Source organism: Schistocerca gregaria, chromosome 5 (assembly GCF_023897955.1).
Source record: "Schistocerca gregaria isolate iqSchGreg1 chromosome 5, iqSchGreg1.2, whole genome shotgun sequence".
Lineage (NCBI taxonomy): Eukaryota > Metazoa > Arthropoda > Insecta > Orthoptera > Acrididae > Schistocerca > Schistocerca gregaria.
In genome coordinates, this window is record NC_064924.1 from 575,964,401 (window position 1) to 575,988,399 (window position 23,999).

Here is a 23,999-nt window from a genome sequence, read left to right on the forward strand (position 1 = left end):
ACTGCCATGTGATAGATATTGCTCGAGGTAGCTCCGCACGTTGCAGGAAAGTTAAAAAAATGGATGCCTTCTGTGAGGTTCGAACTCACGACTCCTGGTTTACGAGACCAGTGCTCTACCACTGAGCTAAGAAGGCGGCAGCTTTGAATTTGCGAGCTATCCCCGAATTCTCACTTCATCACACTGAATCTTGCAGCCCTCGACCAGATAATTGATTTGGCGCACTGCTGCTGCTGGGAGTGTCCACATTGCCGTTCTCCAAATCTCTCGACTGTTTCGCCCTTACGATCGGCGACGACCGTCAGGCCACCAAACGTTTGCGGTCTGCAATTTCTTGTCCTAGTGCACAGCTTGTGGGATAACGTGGCTCGACTGCGAAATGCGCCTTTCGGCTCCACTCTCTGGCTACAGTTTGCTGTTGTTCACAGTAGCACTGGCGTTGCCCATGGGGCTTCATGTAAGGCGACTGCACGTCGCTCGGCCAACAGCGGCCTACTGCAGACCGACACTTAAGAGACACAAAATACAAATCGACATCGAGAGACAGGCCCTGTCATATGGCACTCGCGACGTATACGCTCAAATTGAATGTAAATAAAACGTCTTTTGTAGTGGGCGTCGCTCCACTGCAGTGTCACACATGGTGAATAAATAGGAAAACAGTAGAACGTCTGTGTAGGGCCATGTTTTTACCTACAGTGCCACCTGCCTGAATGTGTATAAGCATCTGTGGCATCACTCCTTCGCAGCCAAATTGCCACACTAGCTGTGTATCTCTAACAAAGTTGACGTATGTCCTCACCTCGGTGACGGTTAAAACGATTTCGCCCCCGGGTGGGCTCGAACCACCAACCTTTCGGTTAACAGCCGAACGCGCTAGCCGATTGCGCCACGGAGGCGTTGACTTTGGCTCACTTGTGCTCTCTATATCAACGCAATTCGTACACATTCTGCAGGAATCTCGCAGAATGGTAGCATCTGCTTATGCCTCTTCACATGGATAACGTGCATGCACACTGTAGCGACGCTCATAAACGAATGACATTATACTACAAAATGCATACAAACCACTGTTCTGCCTATGCATTCAGAAAACCTCCTAGGCCAGTAGAATACTTGACATGGGTTGTAGAACATCCCTTTCATTCAGTGTACTGCCATGTGATAGATATTGCTCGAGGTAGCTCCGCACGTTGCAGGAAAGTTAAAAAAATGGATGCCTTCTGTGAGGTTAGAACTCACGACTACTGGTTTACGAGACCAGTGCTCTACCACTGAGCTAAGAAGGGGGCATCTTTGAATATGCGAGCTATCCCCGAATTCTCACTTCATCACACTGAATCTTGCAGCCCTTGACCAGATAATTGATTTGGCGCACTGCTGCTGCTGGGAGTGTCCACATTGCCGTTCTCCAAATCTCTCGACTGTTTCGCCCTTACGATCGGCGACGACCGTCAGGCCACCAAACGTTTGCGGTCTGCAATTTCTTGTCCTAGTGCACAGCTTGTGGGATAACGTGGCTCGACTGCGAAATGCGCCTTTCGGCTCCACTCTCTGGCTACAGTTTGCTGTTGTTCACAGTGGCACTGGCGTTGCCCATGGGGCTTCATGTAAGGCGACTGCACGTCGCTCGGCCAACAGCGGCCTACTGCAGACTGACACTTAAGAGACACAAAATACAAATCGACATCGAGAGACAGGCCCTGTCATATGGCACTCGCGACGTATACGCTCAAATTGAATGTAAATAAAACGTCTTTTGTAGTGGGCGTCGCTCCACTGCAGTGTCACACATGGTGAATAAATAGGAAAACAGTAGAACGTCTGTGTAGGGCCATGTTTTTACCTACAGTGCCACCTGCCTGAATGTGTATAAGCATCTGTGGCATCACTCCTTCGCAGCCAAATTGCCACACTAGCTGTGTATCTCTAACAAAGTTGACGTATGTCCTCACCTCGGTGACGGTTAAAACGATTTCGCCCCCAGGTAGGCTCGAACCACCAACCTTTCGGTTAACAGCTGAACGCGCTAGCCGATTGCGCCACGGAGGCGTTGACTTTGCCTCACTTGTGCTCTCTATATCAACGCAATTCGTACACATTCTGCAGGAATCTCGCAGAATGGTAGCATCTGCTTATGCCTCTTCACATGGATAACGTGCATGCACACTGTAGCGACGCTCATAAACGAATGACATTATACTACAAAATGCATATAAACCACTGTTCTGCCTATGCATTCAGAAATCCTCCTAGGCCAGTAGAATACTTGTCATAGGTTGAAGAACATCCCTTTTATTCAGTGTACTGCCATGTGATAGATATTGCTCGAGGTAGCTCCGCACGTTGCAGGAAAGTTAAAAAAACGGATGCCTTCTGTGAGGTTCGAACTCACGACTCCTGGTTTACGAGACCAGTGCTCTACCACTGAGCTAAGAAGGCGGCAGCTTTGACTTTGTGAGCTATCCCCGAATTCTCACTTCATCACACTGAATCTTGCAGCCCTCGACCAGATAATTGATTTGGCGCACTGCTGCTGCTGGGAGTGTCCACATTGCCGTTCTCCAAATCTCTCGACTGTTTCGCCCTTACGATCGGCGACGACCGTCAGGCCACCAAACGTTTGCGGTCTGCAATTTCTTGTCCTAGTGCACAGCTTGTGGGATAACGTGGCTCGACTGCGAAATGCGCCTTTCGGCTCCACTCTCTGGCTACAGTTTGCTGTTGTTCACAGTGACACTGGCGTTGCCCATGGGGCTTCATGTAAGGCGACTGCACGTCGCTCGGCCAACAGCGGCCCACTGCAGACCGACACTTAAGAGACACAAAATACAAATCGACATCGACAGACAGGCCCTGTCATATGGCACTCGCGACGTATACGCTCAAATTGAATGTAAATAAAACGTCTTTTGTAGTGGGCTTCGCTCCACTGCAGTGTCACACATGGTGAATAAATAGGAAAACAGTAGAACGTCTGTGTAGGGCCATGTTTTTACCTACAGTGCCACCTGCCTGAATGTGTATAAGCATCTGTGGCATCACTCCTTCGCAGCCAAATTGCCACACTAGCTGTGGATCTCTAACAAAGTTGATGTATGTCCTCACCTCGGTGACGGTTAAAACGATTTCGCCCCCCGGTGGGCTCGAACCACCAACCTTTCGGTTAACAGCCGAACACGCTAGCCGATTGCGCCACGGAGGCGTTGACTTTGGCTCACTTGTGCTCTGTATATCAACGCAATTCGTACACATTCTGCAGGAATCTCGCAGAATGGTAGCATCTGCTTATGCCTCTTCACATGGATAACGTGCATGCACACTGTAGCGACGCTCATAAACGAATGACATTATACTACAAAATGCATACAAACCACTGTTCTGCCTATGCATTCAGAAAACCTCCTGACCAGTAGAATACTTGACATGGGTTGTAGAACATCCCTTTCATTCAGTGTACTGCCATGTGATAGATATTGCTCGAGGTAGCTCCGCACGTTGCAGGAAAGTTAAAAAAATGGATGCCTTCTGTGAGGTTCGAACTCACGACTCCTGGTTTACGAGACCAGTGCTCTACCACTGAGCTAAGAAGGCGGTAGCTTTGAATTTGCGAGCTATCCCCGAATTCTCACTTCATCACACTGAATCTTGCAGCCCTCGACCAGATAATTGATTTGGCGCACTGCTGCTGCTGGGAGTGTCCACATTGCCGTTCTCCAAATCTCTCCACTGTTTCGCCCTTACGATCGGCGACGACCGTCAGGCCACCAAACGTTTGCGGTCTGCAATTTCTTGTCCTAGTGCACAGCTTGTGGGATAACGTGGCTCGACTGCGAAATGCGCCTTTCGGCTCCACTCTCTGGCTACAGTTTGCTGTTGTTCACAGTGGCACTGGCGTTGCCCATGGGGCTTCATGTAAGGCGACTGCACGTCGCTCGGCCAACAGCGGCCTACTGCAGACCGACACTTAAGAGACACAAAATACAAATCGACATCGACAGACAGGCCCTGTCATATGGCACTCGCGACGTATACGCTCAAATTGAATGTAAATAAAACGTCTTTTGTAGTGGGCGTCGCTCCACTGCAGTGTCACACATGGTGAATAAATAGGAAAACAGTAGAACGTCTGTGTAGGGCCATGTTTTTACCTACAGTGCCACCTGCCTGAATGTGTATAAGCATCTGTGGCATCACTCCTTCGCAGCCAAATTGCCACACTAGCTGTGTATCTCTAACAAAGTTGACGTATGTCCTCACCTCGGTGACGGTTAAAACGATTTCGCCCCGGGTGGGCTCGAACCACCAACCTTTCGGTTAACAGCCGAACGCGCTAGCCGATTGCGCCACGGAGGCGTTGACTTTGGCTCACTTGTGCTCTCTATATCAACGCAATTCGTACACATTCTGCAGGAATCTCGCAGAATGGTAGCATCTGCTTATGCCTCTTCACATGGATAACACGTGCATGCACACTGTAGCGACGCTCATAAACGAATGACATTATACTACAAAATGCATACAAACCACTGTTCTGCCTATGCATTCAGAAAACCTCCTAGGCCAGTAGAATACTTGTCATAGGTTGAAGAACATCCCTTTTATTCAGTGTACTGCCATGTGATAGATATTGCTCGAGGTAGCTCCGCACGTTGCAGGAAAGTTAAAAAAATGGATGCCTTCTGTGAGGTTCGAACTCACGACTCCTGGTTTACGAGACCAGTGCTCTACCACTGAGCTAAGAAGGCGGCAGCTTTGAATTTTCGAGCTATCCCCGAATTCTCACTTCATCACACTGAATCTTGCAGCCCTCGACCAGATAATTGATTTGGCGCACTGCTGCTGCTGGGAGTGTCCACATTGCCGTTCTCCAAATCTCTCGACTGTTTCGCCCTTACGATCGGCGACGACCGTCAGGCCACCAAACGTTTGCGGTCTGCAATTTCTTGTCCTAGTGCACAGCTTGTGGGATAACGTGGCTCGACTGCGAAATGCGCCTTTCGGCTCCACTCTCTGGCTACAGTTTGCTGTTGTTCACAGTGGCACTGGCGTTGCCCATGGGGCTTCATGTAAGGCGACTGCACGTCGCTCGGCCAACAGCGGCCTACTGCAGACCGACACTTAAGAGACACAAAATACAAATCGACATCGAGAGACAGGCCCTGTCATATGGCACTCGCGACGTATACGCTCAAATTGAATGTAAATAAAACGTCTTTTGTAGTGGGCGTCGCTCCACTGCAGTGTCACACATGGTGAATAAATAGGAAAACAGTAGAACGTCTGTGTAGGGCCATGTTTTTACCTACAGTGCCACCTGCCTGAATGTGTATAAGCATCTGTGGCATCACTCCTTCGCAGCCAAATTGCCACACTAGCTGTGTATCTCTAACAAAGTTGACGTATGTCCTCACCTCGGTGACGGTTAAAACGATTTCGCCCCCGGGTGGGCTCGAACACCAACCTTTCGGTTAACAGCCGAACGCGCTAGCCGATTGCGCCACGGAGGCGTTGACTTTGGCTCACTTGTGCTCTCTATATCAACGCAATTCGTACACATTCTGCAGGAATCTCGCAGAATGGTAGCATCTGCTTATGCCTCTTCACATGGATAACGTGCATGCACACTGTAGCGACGCTCATAAACGAATGACATTATACTACAAAATGCATACAAACCACTGTTCTGCCTATGCATTCAGAAAACCTCCTAGGCCAGTAGAATACTTGACATGGGTTGTAGAACATCCCTTTCATTCAGTGTACTGCCATGTGATAGATATTGCTCGAGGTAGCTCCGCACGTTGCAGGAAAGTTAAAAAAATGGATGCCTTCTGTGAGGTTAGAACTCACGACTACTGGTTTACGAGACCAGTGCTCTACCACTGAGCTAAGAAGGGGGCATCTTTGAATATGCGAGCTATCCCCGAATTCTCACTTCATCACACTGAATCTTGCAGCCCTCGACCAGATAATTGATTTGGCGCACTGCTGCTGCTGGGAGTGTCCACATTGCCGTTCTCCAAATCTCTCGACTGTTTCGCCCTTACGATCGGCGACGACCGTCAGGCCACCAAACGTTTGCGGTCTGCAATTTCTTGTCCTAGTGCACAGCTTGTGGGATAACGTGGCTCGACTGCGAAATGCGCCTTTCGGCTCCACTCTCTGGCTACAGTTTGCTGTTGTTCACAGTGGCACTGGCGTTGCCCATGGGGCTTCATGTAAGGCGACTGCACGTCGCTCGGCCAACAGCGGCCTACTGCAGACTGACACTTAAGAGACACAAAATACAAATCGACATCGAGAGACAGGCCCTGTCATATGGCACTCGCGACGTATACGCTCAAATTGAATGTAAATAAAACGTCTTTTGTAGTGGGCGTCGCTCCACTGCAGTGTCACACATGGTGAATAAATAGGAAAACAGTACAACGTCTGTGTAGGGCCATGTTTTTACCTACAGTGCCACCTGCCTGAATGTGTATAAGCATCTGTGGCATCACTCCTTCGCAGCCAAATTGCCACACTAGCTGTGTATCTCTAACAAAGTTGATGTATGTCCTCACCTCGGTGACGGTTAAAACGATTTCGCCCCCAGGTAGGCTCGAACCACCAACCTTTCGGTTAACAGCTGAACGCGCTAGCTATACGCTCAAATTGAATGTAAATAAAACGTCTTTTGTAGTGGGCGTCGCTCCACTGCAGTGTCACACATGGTGAATAAATAGGAAAACAGTACAACGTCTGTGTAGGGCCATGTTTTTACCTACAGTGCCACCTGCCTGAATGTGTATAAGCATCTGTGGCATCACTCCTTCGCAGCCAAATTGCCACACTAGCTGTGTATCTCTAACAAAGTTGATGTATGTCCTCACCTCGGTGACGGTTAAAACGATTTCGCCCCCAGGTAGGCTCGAACCACCAACCTTTCGGTTAACAGCTGAACGCGCTAGCCGATTGCGCCACGGAGGCGTTGACTTTGGCTCACTTGTGCTCTCTATATCAACGCAATTCGTACACATTCTGCAGGAATCTCGCAGAATGGTAGCATCTGCTTATGCCTCTTCACATGGATAACGTGCATGCACACTGTAGCGACGCTCATAAACGAATGACATTATACTACAAAATGCATATAAACCACTGTTCTGCCTATGCATTCAGAAAACCTCCTAGGCCAGTAGAATACTTGTCATAGGTTGAAGAACATCCCTTTTATTCAGTGTACTGCCATGTGATAGATATTGCTCGAGGTAGCTCCGCACGTTGCAGGAAAGTTAAAAAAACGGATGCCTTCTGTGAGGTTCGAACTCACGACTCCTGGTTTACGAGACCAGTGCTCTACCACTGAGCTAAGAAGGCGGCAGCTTTGAATTTGTGAGCTATCCCCGAATTCTCACTTCATCACACTGAATCTTGCAGCCCTCGACCAGATAATTGATTTGGCGCACTGCTGCTGCTGGGAGTGTCCACATTGCCGTTCTCCAAATCTCTCGACTGTTTCGCCCTTACGATCGGCGACGACCGTCAGGCCACCAAAAGTTTGCGGTCTGCAATTTCTTGTCCTAGTGCACAGCTTGTGGGATAACGTGGCTCGACTGCGAAATGCGCCTTTCGGCTCCACTCTCTGGCTACAGTTTGCTGTTGTTCACAGTGGCACTGGCGTTGCCCATGGGGCTTCATGTAAGGCGACTGCACGTCGCTCGGCCAACAGCGGCCTACTGCAGACTGACACTTAAGAGACACAAAATACAAATCGACATCGAGAGACAGGCCCTGTCATATGGCACTCGCGACGTATACGCTCAAATTGAATGTAAATAAAACGTCTTTTGTAGTGGGCGTCGCTCCACTGCAGTGTCACACATGGTGAATAAATAGGAAAACAGTAGAACGTCTGTGTAGGGCCATGTTTTTACCTACAGTGCCACCTGCCTGAATGTGTATAAGCATCTGTGGCATCACTCCTTCGCAGCCAAATTGCCACACTAGCTGTGGATCTCTAACAAAGTTCATGTATGTCCTCACCTCGGTGACGGTTAAAACGATTTCGCCCCTGGGTGGGCTCGAACCACCAACCTTTCGGTTAACAGCCGAACACGCTAGCCGATTGCGCCACGGAGGCGTTGACTTTGGACCACTTGTGCTCTCTATATCAACGCAATTCGTACACATTCTGCAGGAATCTCGCAGAATGGTAGCATCTGCTTATGCCTCTTCACATGGATAACGTGCATGCACACTGTAGCGACGCTCATAAACGAATGACATTATACTACAAAATGCATACAAACCACTGTTCTGCCTATGCATTCAGAAAACCTCCTAGGCCAGTAGAATACTTGTCATAGGTTGAAGAACATCCCTTTTATTCAGTGTACTGCCATGTGATAGATATTGCTCGAGGTAGCTCCGCACGTTGCAGAAAAGTTAAAAAAATGGATGCCTTCTGTGAGGTTCGAACTCACGACTCCTGGTTTACGAGACCAGTGCTCTACCACTGAGCTAAGAAGGCGGCAGCTTTGAATTTGCGAGCTATCCCCGAATTCTCACTTCATCACACTGAATCTTGCAGCCCTCGACCAGATAATTGATTTGGCGCACTGCTGCTGCTGGGAGTGTCCACATTGCCGTTCTCCAAATCTCTCGACTGTTTCGCCCTTACGATCGGCGACGACCGTCAGGCCACCAAAAGTTTGCGGTCTGCAATTTCTTGTCCTAGTGCACAGCTTGTGGGATAACGTGGCTCGACTGCGAAATGCGCCTTTCGGCTCCACTCTCTGGCTACAGTTTGCTGTTGTTCACAGTGGCACTGGCGTTGCCCATGGGGCTTCATGTAAGGCGACTGCACGTCGCTCGGCCAACAGCGGCCTACTGCAGACTGACACTTAAGAGACACAAAATACAAATCGACATCGAGAGACAGGCCCTGTCATATGGCACTCGCGACGTATACGCTCAAATTGAATGTAAATAAAACGTCTTTTGTAGTGGGCGTCGCTCCACTGCAGTGTCACACATGGTGAATAAATAGGAAAACAGTAGAACGTCTGTGTAGGGCCATGTTTTTACCTACAGTGCCACCTGCCTGAATGTGTATAAGCATCTGTGGCATCACTCCTTCGCAGCCAAATTGCCACACTAGCTGTGGATCTCTAACAAAGTTCATGTATGTCCTCACCTCGGTGACGGTTAAAACGATTTCGCCCCTGGGTGGGCTCGAACCACCAACCTTTCGGTTAACAGCCGAACACGCTAGCCGATTGCGCCACGGAGGCGTTGACTTTGGACCACTTGTGCTCTCTATATCAACGCAATTCGTACACATTCTGCAGGAATCTCGCAGAATGGTAGCATCTGCTTATGCCTCTTCACATGGATAACGTGCATGCACACTGTAGCGACGCTCATAAACGAATGACATTATACTACAAAATGCATACAAACCACTGTTCTGCCTATGCATTCAGAAAACCTCCTAGGCCAGTAGAATACTTGTCATAGGTTGAAGAACATCCCTTTTATTCAGTGTACTGCCATGTGATAGATATTGCTCGAGGTAGCTCCGCACGTTGCAGAAAAGTTAAAAAAATGGATGCCTTCTGTGAGGTTCGAACTCACGATTCCTGGTTTACGAGACCAGTGCTCTACCACTGAGCTAAGAAGGCGGCAGCTTTGAATTTGCGAGCTATCCCCGAATTCTCACTTCATCACACTGAATCTTGCAGCCCTCGACCAGATAATTGATTTGGCGCACTGCTGCTGCTGGGAGTGTCCACATTGCCGTTCTCCAAATCTCTCGACTGTTTCGCCCTTACGATCGGCGACGACCGTCAGGCCACCAAAAGTTTGCGGTCTGCAATTTCTTGTCCTAGTGCACAGCTTGTGGGATAACGTGGCTCGACTGCGAAATGCGCCTTTCGGCTCCACTCTCTGGCTACAGTTTGCTGTTGTTCACAGTGGCACTGGCGTTGCCCATGGGGCTTCATGTAAGGCGACTGCACGTCGCTCGGCCAACAGCGGCCTACTGCAGACCGACACTTAAGAGACACAAAATACAAATCGACATCGAGAGACAGGCCCTGTCATATGGCACTCGCGACGTATACGCTCAAACTGAATGTAAATAAAACGTCTTTTGTAGTGGGTGTCGCTCCACTGCAGTGTCACACATGGTGAATAAATAGGAAAACAGTAGAACGTCTGTGTAGGGCCATGTTTTTACCTACAGTGCCACCTGCCTGAATGTGTATAAGCATCTGTGGCATCACTCCTTCGCAGCCAAATTGCCACAGTAGCTGTGTATCTCTAACAAAGTTGACGTATGTCCTCACCTCGGTGACGGTTAAAACGATTTCGCCCCCGGGTGGCCTCGATCCACCAACCTTTCGGTTAACAGCCGAACGCGCTAGCCGATTGCGCCACGGAGGCGTTGACTTTGGCTCACTTGTGCTCTCTATATCAACGCAATTCGTACACATTCTGCAGGAATCTCGCAGAATGGTAGCATCTGCTTATGCCTCTTCACATGGATAACGTGCATGCACACTGTAGCGATGCTCATAAACGAATGACATTATACTACAAAATGCATACAAACCACTGTTCTGCCTATGCATTCAGAAAACCTCCTAGGCCAGTAGAATACTTGACATAGGTTGTAGAACATCCCTTTCATTCAGTGTACTGCCATGTGATAGATATTGCTCGAGGTAGCTCCGCACGTTGCAGGAAAGTTAAAAAAATGGATGCCTTCTGTGAGGTTCGAACTCACGACTCCTGGTTTACGAGACCAGTGCTCTACCACTGAGCTAAGAAGGGGGCAGCTTTGAATTTGCGAGCTATCCCCGAATTCTCACTTCATCACACTGAATCTTGCAGCCCTCGACCAGATAATTGATTTGGCGCACTGCTGCTGCTGGGAGTGTCCACATTGCCGTTCTCCAAATCTCTCGACTGTTTCGCCCTTACGATCGGCGACGACCGTCAGGCCATCAAACGTTTGCGGTCTGCAATTTCTTGTCCTAGTGCACAGCTTGTGGGATAACGTGGCTCGACTGCGAAATGCGCCTTTCGGCTCCACTCCCTGGCTACAGTTTGCTGTTGTTCACAGTGGCACTGGCGTTGCCCATGGGGCTTCATGTAAGGCGACTGCACGTCGCTCGGCCAACAGCGGCCTACTGCAGACCGACACTTAAGAGACACAAAATACAAATCGACATCGAGAGACAGGCCATGTCATATGGCACTCGCGACGTATACGCTCAAATTGAATGTAAATAAAACGTCTTTTGTAGTGGGCGTCGCTCCACTGCAGTGTCACACATGGTGAATAAATAGGGAAACAGTAGAACGTCTGTGTAGGGCCATGTTTTTACCTACAGTGCCACCTGCCTGAATGTGTATAAGCATCTGTGGCATCACTCCTTCGCAGCCAAATTGCCACACTAGCTGTGTATCTCTAACAAAGTTTATGTATGTCCTCACCTCGGTGACGGTTATAACTATTTCGCCCCCGGGTGGGCTCGAACCACCAACCTTTCGGTTAACAGCCGAACGCGCTAGCCGATTGCGCCACGGAGGCGTTGACTTTGGCTCTCTTGTGCTCTCTATATCAACGCAATTCGTACACATTCTGCAGGAATCTCGCAGAATGGTAGCATCTGCTTATGCCTCTTCACATGGATAACGTGCATGCACACTGTAGCGACGCTCATAAACGAATGACATTATACTACAAAATGCATACAAACCACTGTTCTGCCTATGCATTCAGAAAACCTCCTAGGCCAGTAGAATACTTGTCATAGGTTGAAGAACATCCCTTTTATTCAGTGTACTGCCATGTGATAGATATTGCTCGAGGTAGCTCCGCACGTTGCAGAAAAGTTAAAAAAATGGATGCCTTCTGTGAGGTTCGAACTCACGACTCCTGGTTTACGAGACCAGTGCTCTACCACTGAGCTAAGAAGGCGGCAGCTTTGAATTTGCGAGCTATCCCCGAATTCTCACTTCATCACGCTGAATCTTGCAGCCCTCGACCAGATAATTGATTTGGCGCACTGCTGCTGCTGGGAGTGTCCACATTGCCGTTCTCCAAATCTCTCGACTGTTTCGCCCTTACGATCGGCGACGACCGTCAGGCCACCAAAAGTTTGCGGTCTGCAATTTCTTGTCCTAGTGCACAGCTTGTGGGATAACGTGGCTCGACTGCGAAATGCGCCTTTCGGCTCCACTCTCTGGCTACAGTTTGCTGTTGTTCACAGTGGCACTGGCGTTGCCCATGGGGCTTCATGTAAGGCGACTGCACGTCGCTCGGCCAACAGCGGCCTACTGCAGACCGACACTTAAGAGACACAAAATACAAATCGACATCGAGAGACAGGCCCTGTCATATGGCACTCGCGACGTATACGCTCAAACTGAATGTAAATAAAACGTCTTTTGTAGTGGGCGTCGCTCCACTGCAGTGTCACACATGGTGAATAAATAGGAAAACAGTAGAACGTCTGTGTAGGGCCATGTTTTTACCTACAGTGCCACCTGCCTGAATGTGTATAAGCATCTGTGGCATCACTCCTTCGCAGCCAAATTGCCACAGTAGCTGTGTATCTCTAACAAAGTTGACGTATGTCCTCACCTCGGTGACGGTTAAAACGATTTCGCCCCCGGGTGGGCTCGATCCACCAACCTTTCGGTTAACAGCCGAACGCGCTAGCCGATTGCGCCACGGAGGCGTTGACTTTGGCTCACTTGTGCTCTCTATATCAACGCAATTCGTACACATTCTGCAGGAATCTCGCAGAATGGTAGCATCTGCTTATGCCTCTTCACATGGATAACGTGCATGCACACTGTAGCGACGCTCATAAACGAATGACATTATACTACAAAATGCATACAAACCACTGTTCTGCCTATGCATTCAGAAAACCTCCTAGGCCAGTAGAATACTTGACATAGGTTGTAGAACATCCCTTTCATTCAGTGTACTGCCATGTGATAGATATTGCTCGAGGTAGCTCCGCACATTGCAGGAAAGTTAAATAAATGGATGCCTTCTGTGAGGTTCGAACTCACGACTCCTGGTTTACGAGACCAGTGCTCTACCACTGAGCTAAGAAGGCGGCAGCCTTGAATTTGCGAGTTATCCCCGATTTCTCACTTCATCACACTGAATCTTGCAGCCCTCGACCAGATAATTGATTTGGCGCACTGCTGCTGCTGGGAGTGTCCACATTGCCGTTCTCCAAATCTCTCGACTGTTTCGCCCTTACGATCGGCGACGACCGTCAGGCCACCAAAAGTTTGCGGTCTGCAATTTCTTGTCCTAGTGCACAGCTTGTGGGATAACGTGGCTCGACTGCGAAATGCGCCTTTCGGCTCCACTCTCTGGCTACAGTTTGCTGTTGTTCACAGTGGCACTGGCGTTGCCCATGGGGCTTCATGTAAGGCGACTGCACGTCGCTCGGCCAACAGCGGCCTACTGCAGACCGACACTTAAGAGACACAAAATACAAATCGACATCGAGAGACAGGCCCTGTCATATGGCACTCGCGACGTATACGCTCAAATTGAATGTAAATAAAACGTCTTTTGTAGTGGGCGTCGCTCCACTGCAGTGTCACACATGGTGAATAAATAGGAAAACAGTAGAACGTCTGTGTAGGGCCATGTTTTTACCTACAGTGCCACCTGCCTGAATGTGTATAAGCATCTGTGGCATCACTCCTTCGCAGGCAAATTGCCACACTAGCTGTGTATCTCTAACAAAGTTGATGTATGTCCTCACCTCGGTGACGGTTAAAACGATTTCGCCCCCGGGTGGGCTCGAACCACCAACCTTTCGGTTAACAGCCGAACGCGCTAGCCGATTGCGCCACGGAGGCGTTGACCTTGGCTCTCTTGTGCTCTGTATATCAACGCAATTCGTACACATTCTGCAGGAATCTCGCAGAATGGTAGCATCTGCTTATGCCTCTTCACATGGATAACGTGCATGCACACTGTAGCGACGCTCATAAACGAATGACATTATACTACAAAATGCATACAAACCACTGTTCTGCCTATGCATTCAGAAAACCTCCTAGACCAGTAGAATACTTGACATAGGTTGTAGAACATCCCTTTCATTCAGTGTACTGCCATGTGATAGATATTGCTCGAGGTAGCTCCGCACGTTGCAGGAATGTTAAATAAATGGATGCCTTCTGTGAGGTTCGAACTCACGACCCCTGGTTTACGAGACCAGTGCTCTACCACTGAGCTAAGAAGGCGGCAGCCTTGAATTTGCGAGCTATCCCCGAATTCTCACTTCATCACACTGAATCTTGCAGCCCTCGACCAGATAATTGATTTGGCGCACTGCTGCTGCTGGGAGTGTCCACATTGCCGTTCTCCAAATCTCTCGACTGTTTCGCCCTTACGATCGGCGACGACCGTCAGGCCACCAAAAGTTTGCGGTCTGCAATTTCTTGTCCTAGTGCACAGCTTGTGGGATAACGTGGCTCGACTGCGAAATGCGCCTTTCGGCTCCACTCTCTGGCTACAGTTTGCTGTTGTTCACAGTGGCACTGGCGTTGCCCATGGGGCTTCATGTAAGGCGACTGCACGTCGCTCGGCCAACAGCGGCCTACTGCAGACCGACACTTAAGAGACACAAAATACAAATCGACATCGAGAGACAGGCCCTGTCATATGGCACTCGCGACGTATACGCTCAAATGGAATGTAAATAAAACGTCTTTTGTAGTGGGCGTCGCTCCACTGCAGTGTCACACATGGTGAATAAATAGGAAAACAGTAGAACGTCTGTGTAGGGCCATGTTTTTACCTACAGTGCCACCTGCCTGAATGTGTATAAGCATCTGTGGCATCACTCCTTCGCAGCCAAATTGCCACACTAGCTGTGTATCTCTAACAAAGTTGACGTATGTCCTCACCTCGGTGACGGTTAAAACGATTTCGCCCCCGGGTGGGCTCGAACCACCAACCTTTCGGTTAACAGCCGAACGCGCTAGCCGATTGCGCCACGGAGGCGTTGACTTTGGCTCACTTGTGCTCTCTATATCAACGCAATTCGTACACATTCTGCAGGAATCTCGCAGAATGGTAGCATCTGCTTATGCCTCTTCACATGGATAACGTGCATGCACACTGTAGCGACGCTCATAAACGAATGACATTATACTACAAAATGCATACAAACCACTGTTCTGCCTATGCATTCAGAAAACCTCCTAGGCCAGTAGAATACTTGACATAGGTTGTAGAACATCCCTTTCATTCAGTGTACTGCCATGTGATAGATATTGCTCGAGGTAGCTCCGCACATTGCAGGAAAGTTAAATAAATGGATGCCTTCTGTGAGGTTCGAACTCACGACTCCTGGTTTACGAGACCAGTGCTCTACCACTGAGCTAAGAAGGCGGCAGCCTTGAATTTGCGAGCTATCCCCGATTTCTCACTTCATCACACTGAATCTTGCAGCCCTCGACCAGATAATTGATTTGGCGCACTGCTGCTGCTGGGAGTGTCCACATTGCCGTTCTCCAAATCTCTCGACTGTTTCGCCCTTACGATCGGCGACGACCGTCAGGCCATCAAACGTTTGCGGTCTGCAATTTCTTGTCCTAGTGCACAGCTTGTGGGATAACGTGGCTCGACTGCGAAATGCGCCTTTCGGCTCCACTCCCTGGCTACAGTTTGCTGTTGTTCACAGTGGCACTGGCGTTGCCCATGGGGCTTCATGTAAGGCGACTGCACGTCGCTCGGCCAACAGCGGCCTACTGCAGACCGACACTTAAGAGACACAAAATACAAATCGACATCGAGAGACAGGCCATGTCATATGGCACTCGCGACGTATACGCTCAAATTGAATGTAAATAAAACGTCTTTTGTAGTGGGCGTCGCTCCACTGCAGTGTCACACATGGTGAATAAATAGGGAAACAGTAGAACATCTGTGTAGGGTCATGTTTTTACCTACAGTGCCACCTGCCTGAATGTGAATAAGCATCTGTGGCATCACTCCTTCGCAGCCAAATTGCCACACTAGCTGTGTATCTCTAACAAAGTTTATGTATGTCCTCACCTCGGTGACGGTTATAACTATTTCGCCCCCGGGTGGGCTCGAACCACCAACCTTTCGGTTAACAGCCGAACGCGCTAGCCGATTGCGCCACGGAGGCGTTTACTTTGGCTCTCTTGTGCTCTCTATATCAACGCAATTCGTACACATTCTGCAGGAATCTCGCAGAATGGTAGCATCTGCTTATGCCTCTTCACATGGATAACGTGCATGCACACTGTAGCGACGCTCATAAACGAATGACATTATACTACAAAATGCATACAAACCACTGTTCTGCCTATGCATTCAGAAAACCTCCTAGGCCAGTAGAATACTTGTCATAGGTTGAAGAACATCCCTTTTATTCAGTGTACTGCCATGTGATAGATATTGCTCGAGGTAGCTCCGCACGTTGCAGAAAAGTTAAAAAAATGGATGCCTTCTGTGAGGTTCGAACTCACGACTCCTGGTTTACGAGACCAGTGCTCTACCACTGAGCTAAGAAGGCGGCAGCTTTGAATTTGCGAGCTATCCCCGAATTCTCACTTCATCACGCTGAATCTTGCAGCCCTCGACCAGATAATTGATTTGGCGCACTGCTGCTGCTGGGAGTGTCCACATTGCCGTTCTCCAAATCTCTCGACTGTTTCGCCCTTACGATCGGCGACGACCGTCAGGCCACCAAAAGTTTGCGGTCTGCAATTTCTTGTCCTAGTGCACAGCTTGTGGGATAACGTGGCTCGACTGCGAAATGCGCCTTTCGGCTCCACTCTCTGGCTACAGTTTGCTGTTGTTCACAGTGGCACTGGCGTTGCCCATGGGGCTTCATGTAAGGCGACTGCACGTCGCTCGGCCAACAGCGGCCTACTGCAGACCGACACTTAAGAGACACAAAATACAAATCGACATCGAGAGACAGGCCCTGTCATATGGCACTCGCGACGTATACGCTCAAACTGAATGTAAATAAAACGTCTTTTGTAGTGGGCGTCGCTCCACTGCAGTGTCACACATGGTGAATAAATAGGAAAACAGTAGAACGTCTGTGTAGGGCCATGTTTTTACCTACAGTGCCACCTGCCTGAATGTGTATAAGCATCTGTGGCATCACTCCTTCGCAGCCAAATTGCCACAGTAGCTGTGTATCTCTAACAAAGTTGACGTATGTCCTCACCTCGGTGACGGTTAAAACGATTTCGCCCCCGGGTGGGCTCGATCCACCAACCTTTCGGTTAACAGCCGAACGCGCTAGCCGATTGCGCCACGGAGGCGTTGACTTTGGCTCACTTGTGCTCTCTATATCAACGCAATTCGTACACATTCTGCAGGAATCTCGCAGAATGGTAGCATCTGCTTATGCCTCTTCACATGGATAACGTGCATGCACACTGTAGCGACGCTCATAAACGAATGACATTATACTACAAAATGCATACAAACCACTGTTCTGCCTATGCATTCAGAAAACCTCCTAGGCCAGTAGAATACTTGACATAGGTTGTAGAACATCCCTTTCATTCAGTGTACTGCCATGTGATAGATATTGCTCGAGGTAGATCCGCATGTTGCAGGAAAGTTAAAAAAATGAATGGCTTCTGTGAGGTTCGAACTCACGACTTCTGGTTTACGAGACCAGTGCTCTACCACTGAGCTAAGAAGGCGGCAGCTTTGAATTTGCGAGCTATCCCCGAATTCTCACTTCATCACGCTGAATCTTGCAGCCCTCGACCAGATAATTGATTTGGCGCACTGCTGCTGCTGGGAGTGTCCACATTGCCGTTCTCCAAATCTCTCGACTGTTTCGCCCTTACGATCGGCGACGACCGTCAGGCCACCAAACGTTTGCGGTCTGCAATTTCTTGTCCTAGTGCACAGCTTGTGGGATAACGTGGCTCGACTGCGAAATGCGCCTTTCGGCTCCACTCTCTGGCTACAGTTTGCTGTTGTTCACAGTGGCACTGGCGTTGCCCATGGGGCTTCATGTAAGGCGACTGCACGTCGCTCGGCCAACAGCGGCCTACTGCAGACCGACACTTAAGAGACACAAAATACAAATCGACATCGAGAGACAGGCCCTGTCATATGGCACTCGCGACGTATACGCTCAAATTGAATGTAAATAAAACGTCTTTTGTAGTGGGCGTCGCTCCACTGCAGTGTCACACATGGTGAATAAATAGGAAAACAGTAGAACGTCTGTGTAGGGCCACGTTTTTACCTACAGTGCCACCTGCCTGAATGTGTATAAGCATCTGTGGCATCACTCCTTCGCAGCCAAATTGCCACACTAGCTGTGTATCTCTAACAAAGTTTATGTATGTCCTCACCTCGGTGACGGTTAAAACGATTTCGCCCCCAGGTGGGCTCGAACCACCAACCTTTCGGTTAACAGCCGAACGCGCTAGCCGATTGCGCCACGGAGGCGTTGACTTTGGCTCACTTGTGCTCTCTATATCAACGCAATTCGTACACATTCTGCAGGAATCTCGCAGAATGGTAGCATCTGCTTATGCCTCTTCACATGGATAACGTGCATGCACACTGTAGCGACGCTCATAAACGAATGACATTATACTACAAAATGCATACAAACCACTGTTCTGCCTATGCATTCAGAAAACCTCCTAGGCCAGTAGAATACTTGACATAGGTTGTAGAACATCCCTTTCATTCAGTGTACTGCCATGTGATAGATATTGCTCGAGGTAGCTCCGCACGTTGCAGGAAAGTTAAATAAATGGATGCCTTCTGTGAGGTTCGAACTCACGACTCCTGGTTTACGAGACCAGTGCTCTACCACTGAGCTAAGAAGGCGGCAGCCTTGAATTTGCGAGCTATCCCCGAATTCTCACTTCATCACACTGAATCTTGCAGCCCTCGACCAGATAATTGATTTGGCGCACTGCTGCTGCTGGGAGTGTCCACATTGCCGTTCTCCAAATCTCTCGACTGTTTCGCCCTTACGATCGGCGACGACCGTCAGGCCACCAAAAGTTTGCGGTCTGCAATTTCTTGTCCTAGTGCACAGCTTGTGGGATAACGTGGCTCGACTGCGAAATGCGCCTTTCGGCTCCACTCTCTGGCTACAGTTTGCTGTTGTTCACAGTGGCACTGGCGTTGCCCATGGGGCTTCATGTAAGGCGACTGCACGTCGCTCGGCCAACAGCGGCCTACTGCAGACCGACACTTAAGAGACACAAAATACAAATCGACATCGAGAGACAGGCCCTGTCATATGGCACTCGCGACGTATACGCTCAAATTGAATGTAAATAAAACGTCTTTTGTAGTGGGCGTCGCTCCACTGCAGTGTCACACATGGTGAATAAATAGGAAAACAGTAGAACGTCTGTGTAGGGCCATGTTTTTACCTACAGTGCCACCTGCCTGAATGTGTATAAGCATCTGTGGCATCACTCCTTCGCAGCCAAATTGCCACACTAGCTGTGTATCTCTAACAAAGTTGACGTATGTCCTCACCTCGGTGACGGTTAAAACGATTTCGCCCCCGGGTGGGCTCTAACCACCAACCTTTCGGTTAACAGCCGAACGCGCTAGCCGATTGCGCCACGGAGGCGTTGACTTTGGCTCACTTGTGCTCTCTATATCAACGCAATTCGTACACATTCTGCAGGAATCTCGCAGAATGGTAGCATCTGCTTATGCCTCTTCACATGGATAACGTGCATGCACACTGTAGCGACGCTCATAAACGAATGACATTATACTACAAAATGCATACAAACCACTGTTCTGCCTATGCATTCAGAAAACCTCCTAGGCCAGTAGAATACTTGACATAGGTTGTAGAACATCCCTTTCATTCAGTGTACTGCCATGTGATAGATATTGCTCGAGGTAGCTCCGCACATTGCAGGAAAGTTAAATAAATGGATGCCTTCTGTGAGGTTCGAACTCACGACTCCTGGTTTACGAGACCAGTGCTCTACCACTGAGCTAAGAAGGCGGCAGCCTTGAATTTGCGAGCTATCCCCGAATTCTCACTTCATCACACTGAATCTTGCAGCCCTCGACCAGATAATTGATTTGGCGCACTGCTGCTGCTGGGAGTGTCCACATTGCCGTTCTCCAAATCTCTCGACTGTTTCGCCCTTACGATCGGCGACGACCGTCAGGCCACCAAAAGTTTGCGGTCTGCAATATCTTGTCCTAGTGCACAGCTTGTGGGATAACGTGGCTCGACTGCGAAATGCGCCTTTCGGCTCCACTCTCTGGCTACAGTTTGCTGTTGTTCACAGTGGCACTGGCGTTGCCCATGGGGCTTCATGTAAGGCGACTGCACGTCGCTCGGCCAACAGCGGCCTACTGCAGACCGACACTTAAGAGACACAAAATACAAATCGACATCGAGAGACAGGCCCTGTCATATGGCACTCGCGACGTATACGCTCAAATTGAATGTAAATAAAACGTCTTTTGTAGTGGGCGTCGCTCCACTACAGTGTCACACATGGTGAATAAATAGGAAAACAGTAGAACGTCTGTGTAGGGCCATGTTTTTACCTACAGTGCCACCTGCCTGAATGTGTATAAGCATCTGTGGCATCACTCCTTCGCAGCCAAATTGCCACACTAGCTGTGTATCTCTAACAAAGTTTATGTATGTCCTCACCTCGGTGACGGTTAAAACGATTTCGCCACCGGGTGGGCTCGAACCACCAACCTTTCGGTTAACAGCCGAACGCGCTAGCCGATTGCGCCACGGAGGCGTTGACTTTGGCTCACTTGTGCTCTCTATATCAACGCAATTCGTACACATTCTGCAGGAATCTCGCAGAATGGTAGCATCTGCTTATGCCTCTTCACATGGATAACGTGCATGCACACTGTAGCGACGCTCATAAACGAATGACATTATACTACAAAATGCATACAAACCACTGTTCTGCCTATGCATTCAGAAAACCTCCTAGGCCAGTAGAATACTTGACATAGGTTGAAGAACATCCCTTTCATTCAGTGTTCTGCCATGTGATAGATATTGCTCGAGGTAGCTCCGCATGTTGCAGGAAAGTTAAAAAAATGAATGCCTTCTGTGAGGTTCGAACTCACGACTCCTGGTTTACGAGACCAGTGCTCTACCACTGAGCTAAGAAGGCGGCAGCCTTAAATTTGCGAGCTATCCCCGAATTCTCACTTCATCACACTGAATCTTGCAGCCCTCGACCAGATAATTGATTTGGCGCACTGCTGCTGCTGGGAGTGTCCACATTGCCATTCTCCAAATCTCTCGACTGTTTCGCCCTTACGATCGGCGACGACCGTCAGGCCACCAAACGTTTGCGGTCTGCGATTTCTTGTCCTAGTGCACAGCTTGTGGGATAACGTGGCTCGACTGCGAAATGCGCCTTTCGGCTCCACTCTCTGGCTACAGTTTGCTGTTGTTCACAGTGGCACTGGCGTTGCCCATGGGGCTTCATGTAAGGCGACTGCACGTCGCTCGGCCAACAGCGGCCTACTGCAGACCGACACTTAAGAGACACAAAATACAAATCGACATCGAGAGACAGGCCCTGTCATATGGCACTCGCGACGTATACGCTCAAATTGAATGTAAATAAAACGTCTTTTGTAGTGGGCGTCGCTCCACTGCAGTGTCACACATGGTGAATAAATAGGAAAACAGTACAACGTCTGTGTAGGGCCATGTTTTTACCTACAGTGCCACCTGCCTGAATGTGTATAAGCATCTGTGGCATCACTCCTTCGCAGCCAAATTGCCACACTAGCTGTGTATCTCTAACAAAGTTTATGTATGTCCTCACCTCGGTGACGGTTAAAACGATTTCGCCCCCGGGTGGGCTCGAACCACCAACCTTTCGGTTAACAGCCGAACGCGCTAGCCGATTGCGCCACGGAGGCGTTGACTTTGGCTCTCTTGTGCACTGTATATCAACGCAATTCGTACACATTCTGCAGGAATCTCGCAGAATGGTAGCATCTGCTTATGCCTCTTCACATGGATAACGTGCATGCACACTGTAGCGACGCTCATAAACGAATGACATTATACTACAAAATGCATACAAACCACTGTTCTGCCTATGCATTCAGAAAACCTCCTAGGCCAGTAGAATACTTGACATAGGTTGTAGAACATCCCTTTCATTCAGTGTACTGCCATGTGATAGATATTGCTCGAGGTAGCTCCGCACGTTGCAGGAAAGTTAAATAAATGGATGCCTTCTGTGAGGTTCGAACTCACGACTCCTGGTTTACAAGAGCAGTGCTCTACCACTGAGCTAAGAAGGCGGCAGTATTGAATTGGCGAGCTATCCCCGAATTCTCACTTCATCACACTGAATCTTGCAGCCCTCGACCAGATAATTGATTTGGCGCACTGCTGCTGCTGGGAGTGTCCACATTGCCGTTCTCCAAATCTCTCGACTGTTTCGCCCTTACGATCGGCGACGACCGTCAGGCCACCAAAAGTTTGCGGTCTGCAATTTCTTGTCCTAGTGCACAGCTTGTGGGATAACGTGGCTCGACTGCGAAATGCGCCTTTCGGCTCCACTCTCTGGCTACAGTTTGCTGTTGTTCACAGTGGCACTGGCGTTGCCCATGGGGCTTCATGTAAGGCGACTGCACGTCGCTCGGCCAACAGCGGCCTACTGCAGACCGACACTTAAGAGACACAAAATACAAATCGACATCGAGAGACAGGCCCTGTCATATGGCACTCGGACGTATACGCTCAAATTGAATGTAAATAAAACGTCTTTTGTAGTGGGCGTCGCTCCACTGCAGTGTCACACATGGTGAATAAATAGGAAAACAGTACAACGTCTGTGTAGGGCCATGTTTTTACCTACAGTGCCACCTGCCTGAATGTGTATAAGCATCTGTGGCATCACTCCTTCGCAGCCAAATTGCCACACTAGCTGTGTATCTCTAACAAAGTTTATGTATGTCCTCACCTCGGTGACGGTTAAAACGATTTCGCCCCCGGGTGGGCTCGAACCACCAACCTTTCGGTTAACAGCCGAACGCGCTAGCCGATTGCGCCACGGAGGCGTTGACTTTGGCTCACTTGTGCTCTCTATATCAACGCAATTCGTACACATTCTGCAGGAATCTCGCAGAATGGTAGCATCTGCTTATGCCTCTTCACATGGATAACGTGCATTCACACTGTAGCGACGCTCATAAACGAATGACATTATACTACAAAATGCATACAAACCACTGTTCTGCCTATGCATTCAGAAAACCTCCTAGGCCTGTAGAATACTTGACATAGGTTGTAGAACATCCCTTTCATTCAGTGTACTGCCATGTGATAGATATTGCTCGAGGTAGCTCCGCACGTTGCAGGAAAGTTAAAAAAATGGATGCCTTCTGTGAGGTTCGAACTCACGACTCCTGGTTTACGAGACCAGTGCTCTACCACTGAGCTAAGAAGGCGGCAGCTTTGAATTTGCGAGCTTTCCCCGAATTCTCACTTCATCACACTGAATCTTGCAGCCCTCGACCAGATAATTGATTTGGCGCACTGCTGCTGCTGGGAGTGTCCACATTGCCGTTCTCCAAATCTCTCGACTGTTTCGCCCTTACGATCGGCGACGACCGTCAGGCCACCAAACGTTTGCGGTCTGCAATTTCTTGTCCTAGTGCACAGCTTGTGGGATAACGTGGCTCGACTGCGAAATGCGCCTTTCGGCTCCACTCTCTGGCTACAGTTTGCTGTTGTTCACAGTGGCACTGGCGTTGCCCATGGGGCTTCATGTAAGGCGACTGCACGTCGCTCGGCCAACAGGGCCTACTGCAGACCGACACTTAAGAGACACAAAATACAAATCGACATCGAGAGACAGGCCCTGTCATATGGCACTCGCGACGTATACGCTCAAATTGAATGTAAATAAAACGTCTTTTGTAGTGGGCGTCGCTCCACTGCAGT

At 49.2% G+C, this 23,999-nt stretch overlaps 41 non-coding genes across 41 annotated transcripts; all 41 read right to left on the bottom strand.

The window, feature by feature from the left end:
• Nucleotides 1-64: 64 nt before the first annotated feature.
• On the bottom strand, nt 65-136 carry Trnat-cgu (transfer RNA threonine (anticodon CGU)). Its single transcript has one exon. It is a non-coding gene; the product is annotated as a tRNA-Thr (tRNA).
• Nucleotides 137-825: 689 nt separating this feature from the next.
• Nucleotides 826-899, bottom strand: Trnan-guu (transfer RNA asparagine (anticodon GUU)). The gene has a single exon. It is a non-coding gene; the product is annotated as a tRNA-Asn (tRNA).
• Nucleotides 900-1,217: 318 nt separating this feature from the next.
• Nucleotides 1,218-1,292, bottom strand: Trnat-cgu (transfer RNA threonine (anticodon CGU)). Its single transcript has one exon. It is a non-coding gene; the product is annotated as a tRNA-Thr (tRNA).
• A 686-nt stretch (nt 1,293-1,978) lies between these two features.
• On the bottom strand, nt 1,979-2,052 carry Trnan-guu (transfer RNA asparagine (anticodon GUU)). Its single transcript has one exon. It is a non-coding gene; the product is annotated as a tRNA-Asn (tRNA).
• A 318-nt stretch (nt 2,053-2,370) lies between these two features.
• Nucleotides 2,371-2,442, bottom strand: Trnat-cgu (transfer RNA threonine (anticodon CGU)). The gene has a single exon. It is a non-coding gene; the product is annotated as a tRNA-Thr (tRNA).
• Nucleotides 2,443-3,131: 689 nt separating this feature from the next.
• Trnan-guu (transfer RNA asparagine (anticodon GUU)) lies at nt 3,132-3,205 on the bottom strand. Its single transcript has one exon. It is a non-coding gene; the product is annotated as a tRNA-Asn (tRNA).
• A 317-nt stretch (nt 3,206-3,522) lies between these two features.
• Nucleotides 3,523-3,594, bottom strand: Trnat-cgu (transfer RNA threonine (anticodon CGU)). The gene has a single exon. It is a non-coding gene; the product is annotated as a tRNA-Thr (tRNA).
• A 688-nt stretch (nt 3,595-4,282) lies between these two features.
• Nucleotides 4,283-4,357, bottom strand: Trnan-guu (transfer RNA asparagine (anticodon GUU)). The gene has a single exon. It is a non-coding gene; the product is annotated as a tRNA-Asn (tRNA).
• A 319-nt stretch (nt 4,358-4,676) lies between these two features.
• On the bottom strand, nt 4,677-4,748 carry Trnat-cgu (transfer RNA threonine (anticodon CGU)). Its single transcript has one exon. It is a non-coding gene; the product is annotated as a tRNA-Thr (tRNA).
• Nucleotides 4,749-5,437: 689 nt separating this feature from the next.
• Nucleotides 5,438-5,510, bottom strand: Trnan-guu (transfer RNA asparagine (anticodon GUU)). Its single transcript has one exon. It is a non-coding gene; the product is annotated as a tRNA-Asn (tRNA).
• A 318-nt stretch (nt 5,511-5,828) lies between these two features.
• Nucleotides 5,829-5,903, bottom strand: Trnat-cgu (transfer RNA threonine (anticodon CGU)). Its single transcript has one exon. It is a non-coding gene; the product is annotated as a tRNA-Thr (tRNA).
• A 995-nt stretch (nt 5,904-6,898) lies between these two features.
• Nucleotides 6,899-6,972, bottom strand: Trnan-guu (transfer RNA asparagine (anticodon GUU)). Its single transcript has one exon. It is a non-coding gene; the product is annotated as a tRNA-Asn (tRNA).
• A 318-nt stretch (nt 6,973-7,290) lies between these two features.
• Trnat-cgu (transfer RNA threonine (anticodon CGU)) lies at nt 7,291-7,362 on the bottom strand. The gene has a single exon. It is a non-coding gene; the product is annotated as a tRNA-Thr (tRNA).
• A 689-nt stretch (nt 7,363-8,051) lies between these two features.
• On the bottom strand, nt 8,052-8,125 carry Trnan-guu (transfer RNA asparagine (anticodon GUU)). The gene has a single exon. It is a non-coding gene; the product is annotated as a tRNA-Asn (tRNA).
• Nucleotides 8,126-8,443: 318 nt separating this feature from the next.
• Nucleotides 8,444-8,515, bottom strand: Trnat-cgu (transfer RNA threonine (anticodon CGU)). The gene has a single exon. It is a non-coding gene; the product is annotated as a tRNA-Thr (tRNA).
• Nucleotides 8,516-9,204: 689 nt separating this feature from the next.
• Trnan-guu (transfer RNA asparagine (anticodon GUU)) lies at nt 9,205-9,278 on the bottom strand. Its single transcript has one exon. It is a non-coding gene; the product is annotated as a tRNA-Asn (tRNA).
• Nucleotides 9,279-9,596: 318 nt separating this feature from the next.
• On the bottom strand, nt 9,597-9,668 carry Trnat-cgu (transfer RNA threonine (anticodon CGU)). The gene has a single exon. It is a non-coding gene; the product is annotated as a tRNA-Thr (tRNA).
• Nucleotides 9,669-10,357: 689 nt separating this feature from the next.
• On the bottom strand, nt 10,358-10,431 carry Trnan-guu (transfer RNA asparagine (anticodon GUU)). The gene has a single exon. It is a non-coding gene; the product is annotated as a tRNA-Asn (tRNA).
• A 318-nt stretch (nt 10,432-10,749) lies between these two features.
• Trnat-cgu (transfer RNA threonine (anticodon CGU)) lies at nt 10,750-10,824 on the bottom strand. The gene has a single exon. It is a non-coding gene; the product is annotated as a tRNA-Thr (tRNA).
• A 686-nt stretch (nt 10,825-11,510) lies between these two features.
• Trnan-guu (transfer RNA asparagine (anticodon GUU)) lies at nt 11,511-11,584 on the bottom strand. Its single transcript has one exon. It is a non-coding gene; the product is annotated as a tRNA-Asn (tRNA).
• Nucleotides 11,585-11,902: 318 nt separating this feature from the next.
• Trnat-cgu (transfer RNA threonine (anticodon CGU)) lies at nt 11,903-11,974 on the bottom strand. Its single transcript has one exon. It is a non-coding gene; the product is annotated as a tRNA-Thr (tRNA).
• A 689-nt stretch (nt 11,975-12,663) lies between these two features.
• Nucleotides 12,664-12,737, bottom strand: Trnan-guu (transfer RNA asparagine (anticodon GUU)). Its single transcript has one exon. It is a non-coding gene; the product is annotated as a tRNA-Asn (tRNA).
• A 318-nt stretch (nt 12,738-13,055) lies between these two features.
• Trnat-cgu (transfer RNA threonine (anticodon CGU)) lies at nt 13,056-13,127 on the bottom strand. Its single transcript has one exon. It is a non-coding gene; the product is annotated as a tRNA-Thr (tRNA).
• A 689-nt stretch (nt 13,128-13,816) lies between these two features.
• Nucleotides 13,817-13,890, bottom strand: Trnan-guu (transfer RNA asparagine (anticodon GUU)). The gene has a single exon. It is a non-coding gene; the product is annotated as a tRNA-Asn (tRNA).
• A 318-nt stretch (nt 13,891-14,208) lies between these two features.
• On the bottom strand, nt 14,209-14,280 carry Trnat-cgu (transfer RNA threonine (anticodon CGU)). Its single transcript has one exon. It is a non-coding gene; the product is annotated as a tRNA-Thr (tRNA).
• A 689-nt stretch (nt 14,281-14,969) lies between these two features.
• Trnan-guu (transfer RNA asparagine (anticodon GUU)) lies at nt 14,970-15,043 on the bottom strand. Its single transcript has one exon. It is a non-coding gene; the product is annotated as a tRNA-Asn (tRNA).
• A 318-nt stretch (nt 15,044-15,361) lies between these two features.
• Nucleotides 15,362-15,433, bottom strand: Trnat-cgu (transfer RNA threonine (anticodon CGU)). Its single transcript has one exon. It is a non-coding gene; the product is annotated as a tRNA-Thr (tRNA).
• A 689-nt stretch (nt 15,434-16,122) lies between these two features.
• Trnan-guu (transfer RNA asparagine (anticodon GUU)) lies at nt 16,123-16,196 on the bottom strand. The gene has a single exon. It is a non-coding gene; the product is annotated as a tRNA-Asn (tRNA).
• A 318-nt stretch (nt 16,197-16,514) lies between these two features.
• Trnat-cgu (transfer RNA threonine (anticodon CGU)) lies at nt 16,515-16,586 on the bottom strand. Its single transcript has one exon. It is a non-coding gene; the product is annotated as a tRNA-Thr (tRNA).
• A 689-nt stretch (nt 16,587-17,275) lies between these two features.
• Nucleotides 17,276-17,349, bottom strand: Trnan-guu (transfer RNA asparagine (anticodon GUU)). Its single transcript has one exon. It is a non-coding gene; the product is annotated as a tRNA-Asn (tRNA).
• A 318-nt stretch (nt 17,350-17,667) lies between these two features.
• Trnat-cgu (transfer RNA threonine (anticodon CGU)) lies at nt 17,668-17,739 on the bottom strand. Its single transcript has one exon. It is a non-coding gene; the product is annotated as a tRNA-Thr (tRNA).
• Nucleotides 17,740-18,428: 689 nt separating this feature from the next.
• Trnan-guu (transfer RNA asparagine (anticodon GUU)) lies at nt 18,429-18,502 on the bottom strand. Its single transcript has one exon. It is a non-coding gene; the product is annotated as a tRNA-Asn (tRNA).
• A 318-nt stretch (nt 18,503-18,820) lies between these two features.
• On the bottom strand, nt 18,821-18,892 carry Trnat-cgu (transfer RNA threonine (anticodon CGU)). The gene has a single exon. It is a non-coding gene; the product is annotated as a tRNA-Thr (tRNA).
• A 689-nt stretch (nt 18,893-19,581) lies between these two features.
• Trnan-guu (transfer RNA asparagine (anticodon GUU)) lies at nt 19,582-19,655 on the bottom strand. Its single transcript has one exon. It is a non-coding gene; the product is annotated as a tRNA-Asn (tRNA).
• A 318-nt stretch (nt 19,656-19,973) lies between these two features.
• Nucleotides 19,974-20,045, bottom strand: Trnat-cgu (transfer RNA threonine (anticodon CGU)). Its single transcript has one exon. It is a non-coding gene; the product is annotated as a tRNA-Thr (tRNA).
• A 689-nt stretch (nt 20,046-20,734) lies between these two features.
• Nucleotides 20,735-20,808, bottom strand: Trnan-guu (transfer RNA asparagine (anticodon GUU)). Its single transcript has one exon. It is a non-coding gene; the product is annotated as a tRNA-Asn (tRNA).
• A 318-nt stretch (nt 20,809-21,126) lies between these two features.
• On the bottom strand, nt 21,127-21,198 carry Trnat-cgu (transfer RNA threonine (anticodon CGU)). Its single transcript has one exon. It is a non-coding gene; the product is annotated as a tRNA-Thr (tRNA).
• A 689-nt stretch (nt 21,199-21,887) lies between these two features.
• On the bottom strand, nt 21,888-21,961 carry Trnan-guu (transfer RNA asparagine (anticodon GUU)). Its single transcript has one exon. It is a non-coding gene; the product is annotated as a tRNA-Asn (tRNA).
• Nucleotides 21,962-22,279: 318 nt separating this feature from the next.
• Trnat-ugu (transfer RNA threonine (anticodon UGU)) lies at nt 22,280-22,351 on the bottom strand. Its single transcript has one exon. It is a non-coding gene; the product is annotated as a tRNA-Thr (tRNA).
• A 688-nt stretch (nt 22,352-23,039) lies between these two features.
• Trnan-guu (transfer RNA asparagine (anticodon GUU)) lies at nt 23,040-23,113 on the bottom strand. Its single transcript has one exon. It is a non-coding gene; the product is annotated as a tRNA-Asn (tRNA).
• Nucleotides 23,114-23,431: 318 nt separating this feature from the next.
• Nucleotides 23,432-23,503, bottom strand: Trnat-cgu (transfer RNA threonine (anticodon CGU)). Its single transcript has one exon. It is a non-coding gene; the product is annotated as a tRNA-Thr (tRNA).
• Between the last annotated feature and the right edge of the window lie 496 nt (nt 23,504-23,999).